Genomic DNA, 18,059 nt, shown 5'->3' on the forward strand with positions numbered 1-18,059 from the left:
ACCATAGACAAACACCAACTCTGCAGCGGGCCCCACCACAGACGTCAAATAACAGGGAACCAGCCCTCATTCACCAGGCAACCATAACCACCATGTTACATGCAAAACAATCTAATCATCCAACTTCCAACTACAAGGTGTGCACCCACACCTTAAGAACCTAGCACATGCGCCAGGAGTAAATTTGTTCCGCAAACAAATAAGCTGACGGGACTATCCCCATCAACAGTTTTCTGCATTTTATCAACATGACTGACCCTTGTCCAGTACACGCAACCCATAGCTAACTCCACTCACACCTCCACACAGCCTCGAATTCAGCATTAAATATGGTGAACATTAACACAAAATATGCGCCCGGAATAGAACCATAATTCAAGCCTGCAGAGAGATACTGTGTGTACATGTGGCAAAGATATTAATAGGTTAAACAAACATTTCATCTGTGTGTACCTGTGGAAAAAATAGTTTGTTAACATACCATGCATGACAAGTATTTCATTTACATTTCCTTTTCATGGGTCAATTCGACACATAACGCATTACTATTGATGTGTTACACAACATTGCCCCTAGCACAAACCCATAATGGCATGCACACATCTCATATGCAACTCCAATGCACATCCTATGCCAGACCAAAGACATAAATTGTACACTTCAAATGCACTACTAACGCCCAATCAGTGACGTCATGTGCACATCATGCACCAAACCAAAAGCATCTACACTGCAACTTGTGTAGCTACTTATGCTAAAACAATGGCATCACCAAAGCAAACTGTGGCACCGCTATGCCGAACAAATGGCACTTATTGTGCACTAATACTCAACCTATGCCAAACCAATAGCATCACATATGCCAACCATGGCACAACCTATACTAAACCAATGGCACCTACTATGCCAGACTACTGGCACCACTCCACAAACAGACACTGCCTCTAATAATAATGCATTAATAAATGACTCTGCCCTTCCCATAACATACCAATAGAACGAATCAGACTTAAAAGTGGGCAACAATGCAATGTATTAATAAACGCCTCCCAAACCCAACATTTAAAGTCCTCAGAGCCCCTTTGGTAAAGTTTCTAGGAAAAATGCAAGGTTACACAACAATACATTGGAATGCATTAAATCACTTCACCAAAATTGCCAAATTAAAACAAATGGTAATCCCACAGTGTCAAATGCTCAACCGATTATGGATTGACCAGAATAATTGCCAAAACTCAGCCACTCCCATAAATAACTCCCCAGTACTTGAGTTTAAAGTGCAATCCTTCCAGAAGTAGTGGCACATCACTTCATGTCCAAGTTCACTGCTTAACTTCCCGTGAACGTTGTCATCGCAGAAATTCCCATGACTCTGCAACATATTGTATTAATTCCAGCATCGACATGAATATTTGATGTTGTTTTACTTGTCGGCAAAATCCACAAAAGAAAAACACAAGACAACATCCTGCATCTCAAACAGTATGGCCTGGAGACTCACATAGGCAAAGTTCCATATCTGAATGCAGTACTTCAATGCATCGTCTATACAGCTCACTGGCTGTTGGAACTTCCCATTTCTAACGTTGTGTTTCCGTGTGAAACCGGAACTAGGGCACGTTTTCCACGTTGGAAGTTCCTTTTTTTTCCGTAATCTTCTGAGTGATGCTGTTACTGCGCTGCCGGGTCATGGAATGCCGGGGAAATGTTCATTGTCAGCAACAATCGCCAACTCCCCCAGCATCCAGCTGATGTCACCATTTGGCAAATGAGAGCGGCCACGGACGGAGTGCACCAGCTCGCAAAGAGCATCCCAGCGCCGCCAAGACCATGCCCCCAGCATGACTGCCCGGACCGCACACTCCACGGCCCAAGGTAAGGGCAGCCAGCAAGGTGGAGGTATGTGTATTTACTCTCCTGTTTTGGTGCCTGCAGAGAATGCACCAGCCTGGCCATATTACTTTAACTGCTGGCGATTGGGACCCACTGCAGCTATGTCCCACTAGCTGTCTGGACACCCGCAGGCTCCTGGGAGGCCCTGCAGACCAACTTAGAGGCCATCCCTCAAGCCAGTTCACATGCACAAAAATTAGCGCTTCTCCAGGGGAAAACACCAGCGCCATAACGGTGTCCAACAAGGTTATTTCTACAACCGTATGGGTCCGTTCCAGTTCACTGTCACTTAAGGTGCCAGCCATCTCCCAGGGGTACAATTTGGCGCAGACTGCTGCCGGCTGTGGCAGAAAGAGGCACGCTCACCTGATGGCCAAGGGACAGCTTGGGGTGGCCGGTGGATGTCTCCTGCTCCCGTGGTGTCCTGCCTCTTCTCCTTGCTGCATGTGCTCTCTGGCACCGGGCTCCTCCTGAAGTGCAGCTTTATAACCTTATACTGCTCACTTTCTCCAGTGGACGTTCCCAGAGACAAATCCTTGTCGCCAATGTTACGTTTATGCTTTAGAGTAAAATATACTGTTGGAGCCGTACGTGGGTTTAATAAGTCTTTACTGGGTTCAAGGTTCAGGTAAGTACATGAGGGCAATTAAGTAAATAACATAGGCAGGGAGAGACATCCACCGGCCCCCTCTTCCATTCAGTGCCAGGTCCCAACTGATTTCCTTAGAACCTTCATGCTCAGTGGAACACTCATGCAAGGTCCTGTCCAAACTTTCCACAACACACCCAGTACAGCACCAGCACATACTCAGAGAATGGACAGGGGCAGATCAAAACCTAACAGAATGGTTTCCAAGACTGACTCCCTCATCAGAGGCAGGGCACAGTTCAGTTCCAAACACCTGACCTCAGTCAGGAGTCATGCAAAGCAGAGAAAGACAGCGCTCACAGATAAGCAGGTCAAAGTTTATTCAAGGTTGAAGCATCCTGAGAAGAAATTAAGAAAACCCTATAGATTAAAATGAAGTTAAGGGGATCTGCCCATTAGGCTCATCATTACATGTTTAAGGTTTTATAGACTGACCCCCTGCTCCCTGTGCCCACCCCAACGCCTCTGCTATCCCTGCACCCTGCTTGTAACCCCTTGGCTGCCTTTGTACAGTTCTCCGTTGCTGCCAGCAAGGTTTGAGTTTTAACAATCTCATACACACATGCCTACACTGTCCTATTTCTTTTAACCTGTTGTCCAACAGGGAGGCGATGCCCCATCTCTACAGGCTATGTCTTGCCAACCCCATTAAAGCTGCCTTCAACTTCCACCATTTACAACACCTGATCCCCTGTTTGCCAAGGTGCCAAGGTTTCCAGGTGTTCATTAGCACCAACACTACGGTTTAGCCTTTGCTGACTTATTGATTGTAAGTACTGTCCAACTGGACTTTTCTACCAGCTCATCCTTCCTCTCTTTCGGGATCCCCATGGCACCAGTGCAGCAGTAGGAGTTAAGTGGAATGGGGTGACGGGGTCATCGTAGGTCAGGATAAGGGCGTTATCACTTGGACAAAAGGGACATATTGCCAGCCCTGTGCTTGGTTACACATGACGTTTTACAAATGCACATATTTATGATGACTTGATCCAATTCCTTTTCCATGGCTTCAAATAAATTATAGTTTCCAATGGTATTCTACTGTTTGGGGTGTTATTTAAGAGCTGTAGGTTTATCCAAGTCCATGACCATAGTGTTATCGGGGCAGCTACCATTTGCATTGCTGTATGTAGATACTTTGATTGCCCTACTGCAAAGAGTAAGTAGACGCTCACACGTGTCTCATCGCCCCACTCTGCTCTCCCTCTGTGAACAGACTCTGCACTCAATGGTGGAGCATCTCCTAGTATCTCTTAATTGCCCACGTGGTGGAGATTCCTTGGATAATACGTCTCAGGGAGGCCCGGAGATTCAATATATACTCTGCTAGGAACTCAAGTCACTTTCCTCCTGGGTAGCCAATGCGCACCCGTGGGTGTGGTTGGGTGACATGTTCTCCTTTCTAACAATGCTGTGGTGCTCTCCTCCTTCTTGCTGCCCTCGGTGCTCTTGTATCTTAGTTCCTCTTTCTTACTGGTGTTATGTTTTTTCCTTCTTTTCTTTCTCGCTCATGTTCTCTTTGGTGCCACCCATGTCATCACTCTTTCTAACTATCCCCACTTCAGTATCTCTGATCTATTCATCTTCTCCAGTATTCACCCTTTACTCCGATAGCTCCCTCTCCCTCCATATCTCTCTCATTCTCTCGCTTCCTCTCTGTGTCTCAATCTTTCTAGTTTTAGTTTTTTTCTCCATCTGCTCTGTCATCATCCCTACCTCCGCCTCCTCATTGACCATTTCTAGCCATCTCTCCAGTCCCTCTCCTTTCCTTTCTGTCCTGTGTCTCTTTCTCTTCACCCCCCCTCTCCAGTGTCACTTCCTATCTACTTTGTCTCCTCTCCTCTTTCCAGCCTCTCTCTTTCTCCTCCTCTCGTCACTCCCCTTTCTTCCTTTACATGCCTTTCTTCTTTGCCCTCAGCCTCTTCTTAATGGTTAGCACCCTACCTTCTCCTCCTGCCTTCACCCAATGATCTTTCTGTAGTTTCTACTCCCTCCTTTCCACTGTTTGCCCATCTGTCAGGGGACGCTACTGATGTCAGTCTAAAACGTCTGCTGAGGTCAGTAGTTCTTAGTAAACAAAGTCTATCCCACTATCCCACCACTGAAATGGGGGTGCCTATGCAGAATCAGTTTGATAAAGAGAGGGAGGGAAAAGTCACTGCAGATAGGGTGGGAACTACTGGATCAGGGTCATGTTTCCAGGGAACACTTTTCTGCAGAACATTAACCCTCACATGCCATTGCTTCTCGACTCTGTATGATTTCTACAGGGCCTTCGCAGCCTTTCCCTTGTGCCTGGCCCCCAGCTCTTTTTTTCCCATTCCCTGCACCACATGCTAGATATCCAGGGCCAATTCATGGAATATTTGCCCGGTTCAAAGTGAATTTGCACTGCTGAAAAGTGACTTTGCACTGCCGACACAAACCCTGATTCATGGAACCGTGAAAGTTTATTTTTGCAGTGCAAAGTCCGGGCAAAGTCAGAGCATAGTCATTTTTGCAGTCAAAAATGACTTTGCACGGAATTTGCATGGCAAAAATACCCTTCGCACAGTTCCATGAATTAGGGTTTGTGTCGGCAGTGCAAAGTGACTTTTCAGCAGTGTAAATTCACTTTGAACCAGGCAAATATTCCATGAATCGGACCCCCAGTGTGTGCAGTAGTCACCGGGGGTGCCCTTTCATGGGGACACCCTAGTAACCCCAGTTGTTTCTTTTTCCACTTTACCACGGATGAGGTCTTCTTTCCAGGAGTACAGCCCCGTGACCCCTGGTGCCCTATTTCTTTGTGCAAAAAATATTGCCGTAAAAATCACGGCCACAAAATAATGATCCGCTCCCTAGATTACAGCCTAGCATTAGCAAAACATTTAAGGAAAGGCCTGCTTTTTTTTCTCTCTGTCATGTGGCAGAGTGATATAAAAGCAGGGGTATTACACATATGTGGGACACACGACTGGTTTGAAAGGACATGAACTTGTCTAAATTCTAGATCACTGATTTATGGACGGTTCAGATAAGAGGGAGAGTCTAGGAAAGCGAAGAGTGTTAGCATAATAATTACAGATAACTTGGATAGGGTAATAGGAGGGGAGTGCGACAGAACACTAGGTGGTGCAAACCTGGAAACATACAGAGGAATACAGAGCCTTTAGTTTGGAACAGAGCATGGACGGGTAAATCTATTGAGGGGTGACTCAGACTTAGGGCTATACCTATTGGGAGAGATAGATGAGGGTGTGAACCCTGTGAGGGTAACTGGAGATAGGCAGATATAAATATGGAGCAAGAAGCAGGAACTCAGACAGCGGGAAGACACAATTAGAACCGGAAAGGTTCTGTGTACAAGGGTCAACTTTCAAAGGTGAGTCTAGCTATCGAGAGTCACCCTCTCCAAAGTTGAGTTTCTATCGAGAATTATGAGGATCGAATAGTCAACTCCTAAGAAGCGACCTTTTAAAAAATCGACCCTGCTTTCTTTTTTATCGTGTTAATATTTTTGATTTGAGAATTCTCCAACCCCCCCTTTCTACTCTCCCACCCACCCGCTTTCTCCTATTCACCTTCCTTCTTCTTCACGGGCTCCTTTTGTGCTAACCCAAACCCTAACCTCTACACTAGTCTTATTTTTTTTAAAGGTTGACTTTTCCTTTTAATTTTACTCTGTTATGTCGACCTTTCGGTTGGCCAACCGATAACAGTCTCACAATAGGCATTCTCACATTTTAAAGTCCACTTTTTGGGATCTAAGTGATTACTGGGACAAAAGAAATCTGACTACAAAATTGACGAGTCTTTTTTCTTCGATTCGAGCAATTATATGCGAGGGGAGACCCTGCAGTCCTCCCCCTCACAATCCCTTACGTAATTAACTAACCTTACTCACCTCTTAAATGTGATTTTAGAAGCAATTATATGTCTATCTATATTTTTTTATAGCACCACTAGCGCTGTACAAAAAATATATAGAGAGATAGATAGATAGATAGATAGATAGATAGATAGATAGATAGATAGATAGATAGATAGATATAATTGCTTTGAAAATCAAAGAAAAAAATGAGGCATTTTTGTGGTCAGTATTTTTGCACTCGCAGTAAACGAGTGATACCAATTTTTCAGCCACATAGCACCTCAAATCCACCTTTTTTAAAGGTAATATTGATAATATTATCAAATATTCATGAAACCCAATGAGTGTAAAGGAAGTCAAGGAGGATTATGTCTTCTGGGGGTGAAGGGATAACTAGAATTTGGGGGAGGCTTGTTTTGGTTCTCACTGTGGTTCCTCAGTTCACAAAGACTAAATGGTGGGTGGGGGAGTGGCCATTCATTTTATGACTCTAAAGGCCTGATTTACAAAAATGTTTTCAATGGGACTTTCCCATGTTAAAATATTTTTGTAAATCAGGCCCTAACAGTCCTAACTCAAAAGAAAAATCACGTGGTGACAAACCTTCTAGAAGGCCCTACACTAGTAAGACTCTAGAAAAATACATGATTGCCCTCAGACCTGTAACTCAGGATGTAGATTTAAAGGGTCATAATCTGTGTTTTCCGATTATAGTTGTGTTTCCCTCATCTCACCAATGCAGCACATAATTTAAATACGTGTAAATACCTCAGATGGAAAGTTTCAGGATTAGCACAGTAGTAAACAAAAACCGTTGGCAAGTCAGGCACCCCTAATGGATAATTCAAGCATTGCCAATAGCATTTTTCCTAGTTGGCAACCAAAATAAATGCAAACGTTGTGTTTGTTTATAATGCGCAGCGTGCTGTGAACGATCTGGTCTTATGCAACTGGGATGGGGATGTGGACAGTTTTAGTGTGTGCCAGTAACAGCAGCATCACATAAACAACTTAGGATGCACGCACGCACACATTCACACGCACGCACACGTGCTCTCTATCTCAGTCTCTCTTATATATAGAAACGTGGGCATATGTTTTTTCCATTCCTAAAATGAACTACAAATGGTAATACTAAGCTCTGTATTTTGTCTGTAGGTGAGAGTGGTGTTGCAAGGAGTTTCCTACCAAGAAGGTTTTTGATTTGTTTTCATTTGATTTATTTCTCTTTTATGCCTTGAAAAAAAGCAAGCAGTGTTCTTTTATTTGGATTGGTAATTTCCCCCCCTCTCTTTTTTAAGCCTCTCTTTTCTAAGGAGTCGCTTTGCAGGTAGGCATTTTCCGCATCCCTCTTTTGCAATCGCTTTCTGAAATCCAGGCCTCCTGTAGGCCCAGGAAGTCACCTGACCCTTGCACCAGTCCTATTTCTCTGATCAAGCAACGAAATCCGCCTGGTACTCAAACCATAACTTAAGAAAAAACTTGGAGGCACCTCCTTCTACCACTTTACAGCAAAAACCTGGAACAACATCCCAAAAGAAATAAGAAACACTGAAGATAACCTAAAATTCAGGAAATCACAAAAAACCTGGCTCTTCAACACCACAGACTAAATCTGGAAACCAAAACCGGAAAAAGGATGACTACACCGGAAAGGACACGGACATCCCCGACCCGAGAGGGTAACTCCCACAGCACCTGGACAGGTGACACCGGATAGACTGGAACACAGGCGGCACGCACGGAGACTTGGTCAACTACCCCAGACAATCCCACCAACACTTTCGCCCACCCCTTAGTTACCTCCAGGTACCACAGTGGTGTGGAACTGTTGAGATATTGGCAATCACCACACTACCTGAGAGGTTGCCATTAGCAGGTGCACTGGCCACAGGAGTATGAAGGGAGGATAAGGGGAGCTATGAGAGAGCATGTTAGAGGTGGGGGCCAGGGAAGTAAGGAACCTTATATGCAAGTCAGACCCAGATCAGGATAGAGCCGCATCAGGGGACACCACGCAAGCCGAGCGCCTCAATTCAGGATAGAGACGCAAACTAACCAACCCTACTAACAATTTCCCTTTCTGCATACACCTCTCAAACTCCAAACCAAACACAACCAAAACCTACAGCACAAACTTCACTACACTGCAACAACAAAACAAAAACACACATAGTCTTGCACAACAGTACACAATGACTACCGGCCGCAAACACCCCAGGCCCAGCCAACGGACCCACCGGGCTGAGGCCGCCAACAGCACATCACTGCTCTCTTGCATTTTTCCTGCTTCCTCCCACTAACTCAAACTCCCCTCCTCTTTCAGAGCCGCCAGAGCGCCAGGGGACCACTCCGGTGGTGATAGTGCGCAGTACAAATGTCCTTTAACATGAACATTAACATTTATCCTCGGGCAGCCTTTCCTGAGCAGCTGACAAATGTATAGTCTCCTTCTTGCCTGTTTGCATGGCACCCCAACTACTCCATGTCCCGACGTCTGCTACAATCAGCTAAGGGAAGACATGTTACCCCTAGCTTATGCTACCACTACCCAGCCCCCAGCTGCCCATGTGTATATCTTGTTTCTAAATGGTGCCATATATTGCCTCACATCTAGCTCTGCCTAAGAAAGCGCTCTGTTTTTTGTGCTCTGTATCGTTGCCCTACTGGGTTTAGTCACTGGGCATTCCATTGGGGGTTCTGTGCCACATATTGCCATCCAGGCGGTTCACATCTAGGTATCCTTCATTATTTCTCTAACTGTCTCAATACTAACTATCTCTAGGTAGTCATGTCATGCTGCATCATTGCCACATGTTGACTTGTTGCATTCACATATAGACATCAGAGAGGCACATTACATTGCTTTATGTTGGGCCCTGTTGTGTTCCGCTCCTGGGTGTCCCTGAGATAGCTGCCCCAGCTGTTTAATTGTTTGCTATTGTGTTGCCGAGATGGGAGAACCTTTGAAAGTGTTCCTCCATATACTATGCTCCACATTGTTCATAAGCAGATATCAGAAAGCCTGGTATTATTTTACACACCGTCTCAAATCTAAATATCTCTGGGAGGGCATTGGTTTTATCTCGCTTCTAGTGCGCCTTAAGCTCACTGAATGTCGTGCTCTGCATTGCTACTTCCCACCTAGTCAGCCATACATAAGTGCTCTATTATTTTTTCCCATTGAGACACCATTAGAAAAAATTACCAGATTTTACTCACATTGGAGTATACCTATGACTGCACATTGGGCTGTTTTGTTTATGTGCTATTGTGTGTCATAACTAGGTGGCCCTGTGAGGGTGCTCCCCAACATTGCATACCCCTTGTTTCTCTCCCCTTGGTGTCCCTAACAAAAACCTTGAACAGTTTTAAGCACACTTTATCATCTAAACTCCCTAAGAAGGCATGCTGAACTGTCCCCAAATTACAATGTGTTGACCTCACATACAAGGATTCCTAAAAAGCACCTTGCATTACTGTGTGGTGCTGTGTTCCACACCTGGGTACATTACTGTGTGCTGTTGTGTTCCACACCAGGGTGCCCTTTGGATGGCCAATTGAGTTGTGCATTTTATATACTGTTGTGTTTCATATTTCAGGTATCCCTGGAGTAAAGAATTGCACTGTACTCACATCGAGGTTTCACTAGGATGGCGCAATGAGTTGTGCCACATTGTATATGGTTATGTTTTGTTCTAAGACTCCTCGTGAAAGGATTTCTGTACACATATGCAGATATCCTAAAACAACACATTCAATTGCTCTATTCCGTTTTCTTTTGGGTTTCAAATCTGGGTGTTCCGTGAAAGGGGCATTGTGTTGTACTCCTTAATATATGGGTTACTGTGTGAAGGTGCATTGCCACATTTTAAACTCCATGTTGCCCAAACCCTAACACAAGCCCTGCGTTGTTTTGCATGCTGTCTCACATTTACCTATCCAGAGGAAACCATTCTAAATGTGAACTCTGTTGCCCTCATATTAAAATGTCACTCTTAGAAAGCTCTCAAGCGCGCACAGCTCAGGGGTACCTCTGATCTGCACCCCCAAACAAAGCCCTGCAATCTTGCCTTTCCCTGTGACTGCAATTTACCAAACCCACCAACTCACTCCCAGACCCGCCAGAGCACCTGGAGACCATGCAGATAGTTGTGGTGCCTGGTACAACTCCCAATAGCATAACACAACATACATAACACACAGTGCCCTAATCACAACCTTTTCTGTGATAGAATTGTAAGAAGAAACATAACAAAAATACTGCTGCACATTTTCTAAGGCTGAAGCTGAAACATTTTGTGTATTGACATTTATAAAAAAAACACTAGTAATGTTCAGGGAAGGAGCTGGTCACTCGTGTGCACACTGCAAAGGAACACATCAAGAGAGAGGAGTCATAATGTTAAGTGCAGCATTGTGAATTAACAAGTGCAGCCAGATTGCTTCATATGAAAACAAATTATCTCCCAATCAAGATACCTTTCTTGAAGAAAACATCTTAAACACAAGAAAATACACTTCACAAAGCAACCAAGTGTGTGACATCTCAATAGTTGCACTGGTTTCGTTGCTTCTTTTGTGAGGAATGACATCATTACCTGAGGCGAATGGCTGCTGTCTGCTGTGTCTAGCTTCAGAGGAGAACTTCCCAAAGAAAGTGCTCAGGCGGTCTGGGGCTAACCCTCTTAAATACCCTTAACCAACGACCCAAGCCCTGATTTATCGTGTCAGATGCTTTGCTAGAATACTGATTTTGTTTGTATTTTATCAGCTGTGAGGTTGGTAAATGTTGATTAAAAGCGAACGCAGTATTGCCTTTGGGAATTATTTGCCATTATAATATTGATTGTCCTTGGCAGAAAATGAACCCACTTGAGAATTAAAAGAACATTTTATAAGAAATAATTAAAAGAAACCTAGACACGCTCACCAGTCCAGTGCGTTTTGCTGGTTATTCTATCCCACCAATTCATGAAGCTAAAAGGGCTTGGACTGTGAGATTCCTGGTTAAGTATCTAAAGCAAAGATTATGTTTCTTGATTTCTGTACTGTGAACCGGATAGTGCTTCTTGGCTCACATGGCAGCATACACATGTGAAGGGTCTCCTCTGGCAAACATGTGAAAATGCTGAATCATAGTTAACATGTAATTTCCCTTAGAATTACTTTGACTGCGCAAGACAGAGGGTCCTGTAAGCCCAAGCAGAGTGCATAAAGACAAACGGTTGTTTAGAAAAGTATGGACCATTTAGTGAATATTGTACATCGGTGTCTTCAGAACGTTTGTGGAAAAAAACACAGCAAGAAGCAGCAGGAGCGATCTGAGAAACTGTATTGGTAATAAGTTCAACCGACAAAGGTTTCAACCCTCTAAAATGATTATAGAGGTTTCACACGTGTGGACTTGAACGCTTGTGTAGACGCCGGGTGCAACTTTCACAGCCCCATTTTCATGACCAAGCTCTGATACATGATTTTGTAAGTTGTCTATATGTCACACTTGTCACAGATATACTCTTATACGGCCCTTTTGTGTCGAATGCTTGGCTTTCTTGCAGTGGCTCTCATTCATAGGCCTTTGCAGTCAAGTTAGTTGGATTATGGTTTATATGCACCTGTGCTCCAACACAGCACTAGACAACAATGTCCACAGTGTATATACCTACATAGAGTGGCAGTTACACAAGTACAGGCGCATCTTACCTAACTGATCACGTAAAGGTAATACAAGGCCCTTCCTGGAGTAATGAATAATAATGTATGTTTAAGGTATGCTCCAGTGGAGTTGCACACACACAGTGGTGGCCCGCTCTATGGTCTTGGTCAAATCATGGCAATCTATTTATTTGTCTGACTGACTATATACTCTTGAGAGCTGCTGCAGAGGCACAATGAGCAGAAATACAATTAATAATAGATCAGTAGATTGACTTGACAGGTAATGGGCATGGCCTCATCTGGAGGCACCCAGTCAGTTTTGACCCATCCGGTACATTTTATTGTAGCATTAGTGCCTGGTGGGTGTTTAAAAAGAAACAAACACAGCGATTGGTGCATTTGTGAGCCTTACCGTATGGTAAGCCGGCACACGTTGTAGCGTGCCCCTTGTGCCGAACTGCCTTTTTTTCTTTTTTTTGCCCACCATGGAAAGGGAGAAGGGACTACATGTATTCCCTTCTCTATCTGCCATTGTGGCCATTTTTGTTGTTTACCTTTTTAATCATTTACTTTAATGGCAGCCATGGAACGGGAGAAGGGACTATGCATAGTCACTTCTCCCGTTCCATGGTGGGCATTTTGTTTGTTTTCTATGGCCACCACGGAAAGGGAGAATGGACCACGTTTGCCAGTCTGCGGCGGGCATTTAGTTTTTTTTTAGCTGCAATAGCGACGCATCTTGCAACCGAAAAAAGGTCAGGCAGTCTCTCCCCTGGGGAGAATGGACGAGTCCTCACAAACTGAACAGCTGCCATTTCATGTTTTGGACCTTGGTACTGGTTCTCGCGTGAGGGAGGGGCCGGTTGGTATTACGGTGGAAACAGGCGTAACACTGGGAAACCCTAAATCTGGGTTGGATAGGAGGAAACCCAAGTCAGGTCCTCCTGTAAAGAGGGGGCCTTATGGCTCCAATGTGGAATTAGGTGTAAAACTGAGAGTTTCTAATTCTTCAATTGAGGGGGATGTGAGGAATCCCAAGATAGGCCCCTGTGAGGCGGATGAACCCGTGAAAGGGAGTTTCTTCTCATCCATCTTTAAAAAATTTCGGGTAAAATAATCATTTATTCTATGTGTTGCACTTTTGTCTAAAATGTCCAGCACAGGATTGATCCACAATATAGATCAAATAATGGATTCTAAACAAGCCTGAACAACAAATGGCTGCTGCGTATGACACTGTCAGCCTGTCCTCGAGAAGACCAACAGCAATCACCACCAACTGTGTTGTACGGTGGGCGCTTGACCCCAAGATGGCATTGTGCTACCAGAATATGGCCACCACCGCTGTTGATGACAGCTGCCTGTCCTTGAAATGGTTGCATTCAGTCTTCTTATGGCCTATAGTCACCTGAACCCAGCCTGACTGTATAATGGAAGCCTCCAGCCTTCTAATGGCTGTGTGCGGCAGCTGCTTGATCCCAGGATGTCGCAGCATCTCCCTTGACGGCCGTATGATGTCACAGCTAAAACACTACGGACGTACCCCCTTGCAGGAGCACCTCACACTTCGCCTGGTGCAAAACAGCCCCACTCCACAGCAGGCCGGATCGCAGGCACGGCTGGGGGCTTCTTCTCAGGCTCCTAGTCACCAGTATTATACAGCACTCTGACACAGTAAAGTTATTTCACCTTTCTTTATTTCTTGTTGTTCCAAGTAAAAAAAAATGAAGCAGCCCCAAGCCACCTCCAGCCTCTTGCAACAGCCCAGAAATGTTCCAAAGCAAATCGTTATTTCTTACTGTGCTAAGGAAAATAAGGGCCCTAGAACTATATGCATTCTAAAACTATACACATCAGCTGACATTAATGGAAACAGTAAACCTTGTAGCAAACAAACACATGTTAATCATCACAGGATTAAGTACATCACGTATAACACTAGGGTCTTACAGTAGGCCAAATAGAGTTACTTTGGCTTACTTTTATGCATATGGTGGAACCAATACAGACAGGGCTTTAAGTGGGGTAAGAAATCGAGGGGGGGCCCTCGTTTGGGGGCGTGGCTTGTGGGAGGGGCGTGGCCTAAAAAGTACGCAAATCGTAGGGTATACACACAAATATATATAAATGTTATATATTTGTGTGCGTACCTTACTATGGTTTGTGTACTATGCAAGCCATCTTTTCTAAACATAGAAATATGTAACATTTCTACGTTTATAAAAGATGGCTTGCAGAGTACACAAACCATAGTGAGGTATGTGTACTATGCAAGCCATCTTTTCTAAACATAGAAATATGTAACATTTCTACGTTTATAAAAGATGGCTGCAAAGTACACAAACCATAGTGAGGTACGCACACAAATATATAACATTTATATATATTTGTGTGCATACCCTACGGTTTGCATAGTTTTCAGGCCATCTTTTTTAAACATTTCGGGTTTATAAAAGATGGCTTTGAAAGTACACAATTCAAGCCATCCTTTATAAAGCTTTGACTACGGACAAAATTGTCCGTCGGCAAAGCTTTATAAAAGATGGCTTGAAATGTGTACTTTCGAAGCCAACTTTTATAAACCTCGAAACATGTCGAGGAATCCCCAGGTTCGCCGAGGGTTAAAGACGCCTCGGCGACCTGGGGAAACAAAGGGACAGTAACTGCCTCTGGTGACCTCTCGCGCGAGGGGTCACCAGATGCAGTTACTGTGACTAACGGAAGTGGCAGCCAGTCACAGCGTCGCTGTGGCTGGCTGCCACTTCGGTCAGCTTGCCTGACTTCATTGCAGGCGCATCATCCCGTCGCTGCTGCGGCCGCGACGGGATAATGCATCCCGCCAATGTTGCGGTAGGACGGGGCCCCGGCAGGGCCCCAGCTCAGTCCCACTTTTTGGAGACTGCCGGGGCCCGGCCCCGGCAGGCCCCGGCCCACTTTAAGCACTGAATACAGATATATTGACTACGCATCCAAGGTGCCATGTCCAAATGTATCCTAGTTGTTCCCCATGTTTGACAGTGCCTTTCTAACTTGCATACAACGTGGCAATTATAAACATATGTTACCACTGTTCTACTGTTGGCTAAACGTGCAATATGCAAAATAATGTTTAGCAATTATTTATTCTCATACATCAAGGGTCACCATACATGATGCTTGTGTCCTTACTCACTCTGATTTCTGAAACATTGGGCCTCATTACGAGGTATGCCGGTAGCCATGCCGCAATTGGCGGCATGGCTGCCGGCAAAACCGCATCCGTGTCCGTGTCCTCGGAATGAGGACTTACCGGACCATTCCGAGTTCGGATGGCCCGGTAATTCCTCACTCGAGGACATGGACACGGTTCATCCTCATTCCCATTTCAGCCCCCATAAGGCTGAATGGGAATGGGAGAGGGAGTAAACAACGGGCCATTACGAGATGGCCCGTTGTTTGCTCCCTCTTCCCCTCGCGGGACACGGTATGCACGCCTGGTTTTCCCAGACGTGCTTAACGTGTCCCGTGAGGGGACCTCGTAATGTGGCGGAACGGGTTGAACGGCGCTGCAGCCTTTCACGGCGCTGTTTAACCCGTTCCACCAGGGTCGTAATGAGGCCCATTGTGTCCAAAAGCCATATGTGAGAGGTGGTAAGAGAATGTTTTCTTCTGGCACTGTCAACGTGGTTGACTTGAAGGCCCCAGGCTCATAGTTGGCCCTAGTGTGCCATAAATCCTGAATCTCGGTTCAGACCAGCATGTTCCAGGTTTAGAATCTTCAAATACTTAAGTTCTCGTGTTCTTCTTTGTGTGGTATTCGAGAGGCCAACTTTCAGTACCATTATCGACAGGTCATGTAGTGTGTGCCCATTCTGTGTGAAGTTTTGACCAACTGGTGTTTCTGATTTGCGGTACATGATGCTATATCTATGCCAGGTAATTCTTTCACATAGTTCCTGCAAGTCTCACCAGCACACTTTACTGGTGGACATTTCTAGCATTGATTGTGGCGTACTACAGTTGAAAAATTGCTATTTATTTGTAATTTCTATCTGTAATGGTTGCTTCTTTGGAATTAAACCTGATTTGGTGCTGATGTGTTCGCAAACTTTTGTATCACCTGACACTGACACTCCATGGGGATGTTCTGTTTTCTAATTTGCTTTTGATCTGGTATAAATTAACTTCCGAAGAGGGACTTTGCTATTTTGTTTGGTTGCTTGTATGCAATTAAAGGGGTTTCCTTGAAAATGTCTCCAAGCTCCTCAACTCTGTTTCATTTTGTCTATAGTTCCTTAACAAGTTTCACGGTCTGTATTGAAGCAGCTCATGAGGGACTGGATTCCCAGTCAATTTGTCTGGCTGAGTGGCCACTTTGCAAGAAGGCTGTACAAAGTGTGGCAAGTTGATTAGCCCTTGTCTTCCTGCCAGAGTATATATGTTGGTATCGGATTGGCTGGCTGCAGATAATCCATGTTTTTTTTCTTTTAAACTTTATTTAATACTGGCATGGTAACAGCAATAATCATAGTATAACAGCTAGTACATTGGGATAGGATGAATATACATCATAGCGCACATGTACATGTAATGTATTTAGACATAGACGGGGCACATAGCTTAGATTTCCACCTGTCCCTCTTCCTCTTCTATCCGGTCCTCAGGGTTTTGTAGGTAGTTCCTGAGGGGGGCCCAAATGTCTTTTGGTCTGGAGGTAGCTTGTATACTTTGCGTATAGGTCTCTTCGCATTCCTGTACATGTATCAGGTCTCGTAGCCAGGCCTGTATAGTGGAGGCGGTTTTAGATTTCCATTTCCTAAGGATATTTCGTTTGGCCACTGCTACTGCCACGGCAAACAATCTACGCATTTTTATCGAGGCCTTCCCAATGTCTCCTAGTAGGTACTTCAGCAGAGTCCCCGGGATATGGGTGTTCAGTATATGACACATTGTCTCTGCTATTTCCTCCCAGAAGTGTCGGATGGGTGGGCAACTCCAGTACATGTAGATTGCGTCCGCCGCCAGCGTGCCACACTTGGGGCAGGCAGCTTGTTTAGAGGGGTCAAACTTGGTGATTCTACCAGGGGTGATATGCAGTTGATTCAGAAATTTGAACTGGATAAGCCTGAAATTGGCGTTGAGGGAAATGGCTTTAGTATATCTGCAGTAGTTCATCCAGTGTTGCTTGTCGATTACAACATCCAGGTCTTTCTCCCATTTGGATCTCATCTCATTTCTGGATGGGGTATGTGTTTGCACCATCCTGTACAACTCGGAGATGCCAGTTGTGAATCCCACTTGTGTCAGGATGTTTGTCAGGAATTTATGTATGGGCTGTTCTTTCGGGAATGATGGCCATAGGCCCCTGCAGGCTGCCACCAGGCAGTGGTATTGTAGCATTGTGAGCAGGCCAGCCCCCACTTTTTCCTGGACTTCTGTGATTGTAACAAAGCATCCCTCCAGAAAGAGATCTCCCAGTTTGGCTTCCTTCTGCGGATCCCATCTAGTCTGCAGTGTCCGGTTTATTGTAGGGTTGAGACCTGGATAGCGCCACAATGGGGCGTGAGGCCAGTATGGTGTCTCACATTTCACCCTCTTTAGGATTTGTGTCCACCCCCGTACTGCAGATGACAATGGATCTGCCAATATCTTCTCCTCCCTGACTTTAGCAAACATCATGCTCTGAAGGTGCTGCGGAGCCGCTGCAAATTTTTCAGCGTGAATGTGGGCAAATTGGTCTGTAGTATTGGACCAATACCTAGCAAAGTGCGCTTTCGCTGCGTAGTCGTAGAGTCCTACTGTGTCATAATGTTCGCATAGTTTGTGCCAGTTGATTCTTGGGGTGCCTCCGCCCTAAACAAAGTTTACGGCTTGCATCTGTAACAGTTTGAAAAAAAATTGGCCCGGCCAGATAGGGATGCCGCTGAACAGGTATAAGAGTTTGGGAAATATTACCCTTTTCAGTAAGGATATCCGACCATACATGCATAACAGGAGTTTAGTCCAAACACTGAATTTGCTTTC

The 18,059-nt window shown here is 44.9% G+C and overlaps 1 protein-coding gene across 1 annotated transcript in view; it reads right to left on the minus strand.

The window, feature by feature from the left end:
- The window catches only part of LOC138527633 (galectin-8-like), a 159,125-nt gene extending 148,056 nt beyond the window's left edge, over window positions 1–11,069 (minus strand). Inside the window, exon 1 of the mRNA XM_069638971.1 lies at window positions 10,997–11,069. The gene's annotated coding sequence lies outside the window, so the exon portion shown is untranslated. The remainder of the gene's footprint in view (window positions 1–10,996) is intronic.
- Window positions 11,070–18,059: the final 6,990 nt, after the last annotated feature.

This window comes from Ambystoma mexicanum, chromosome 14, assembly GCF_040938575.1.
Source record: "Ambystoma mexicanum isolate Mex_15411 chromosome 14, UKY_AmexF1_1, whole genome shotgun sequence".
Taxonomy (NCBI): domain Eukaryota; kingdom Metazoa; phylum Chordata; class Amphibia; order Caudata; family Ambystomatidae; genus Ambystoma; species Ambystoma mexicanum.